The sequence below is a fragment of the Sinocyclocheilus grahami genome, unplaced genomic scaffold, assembly GCF_001515645.1.
Source record: "Sinocyclocheilus grahami isolate Dianchi unplaced genomic scaffold, SAMN03320097.WGS_v1.1 scaffold5257.1, whole genome shotgun sequence".
Classification (NCBI taxonomy): domain Eukaryota; kingdom Metazoa; phylum Chordata; class Actinopteri; order Cypriniformes; family Cyprinidae; genus Sinocyclocheilus; species Sinocyclocheilus grahami.
The window spans coordinates 7301-7726 of NW_015509999.1; positions in this window are offsets into that span (position 1 = coordinate 7301).

The following is a 426-nucleotide window of genomic DNA, read 5'->3' on the forward strand; positions in this document are numbered from 1 at the left end:
AGCATAGCCTATTAAAACCCTAAAAAATGAATTTGTCAAATAAACGTATCGTCGAATTGGCTGTTAGGACCGAATTTAAAGTGCTCCAGAGTCCACAGCTGCAGTGCTGACCCAGTTTCGGTTTCTTTTCAGCCTCTTGACTCGTGATTTCCAAAGCGAGCTTCACTACGAATGATCAATGTGAACAAACTGGATGCGTTGTGGCTGGCGGAAAAAAAAAAATCAGTGCCTAAAGCAGTTTTATAAAATGTGCTTGTGTTAAATTCCTTTTTTATTTTGCTTTTAGTAGCAGCTATACTTGTTTACCAGAAACAAAGCAGTGAAGAACATGCTTGAAATATGAGATATTTTGGAGGAAAAAACCCCAAAACAAAACAAAGTAAGTCAAGGTTAATACTTGTAAATGGAATTTTTCCAATCAAGTTG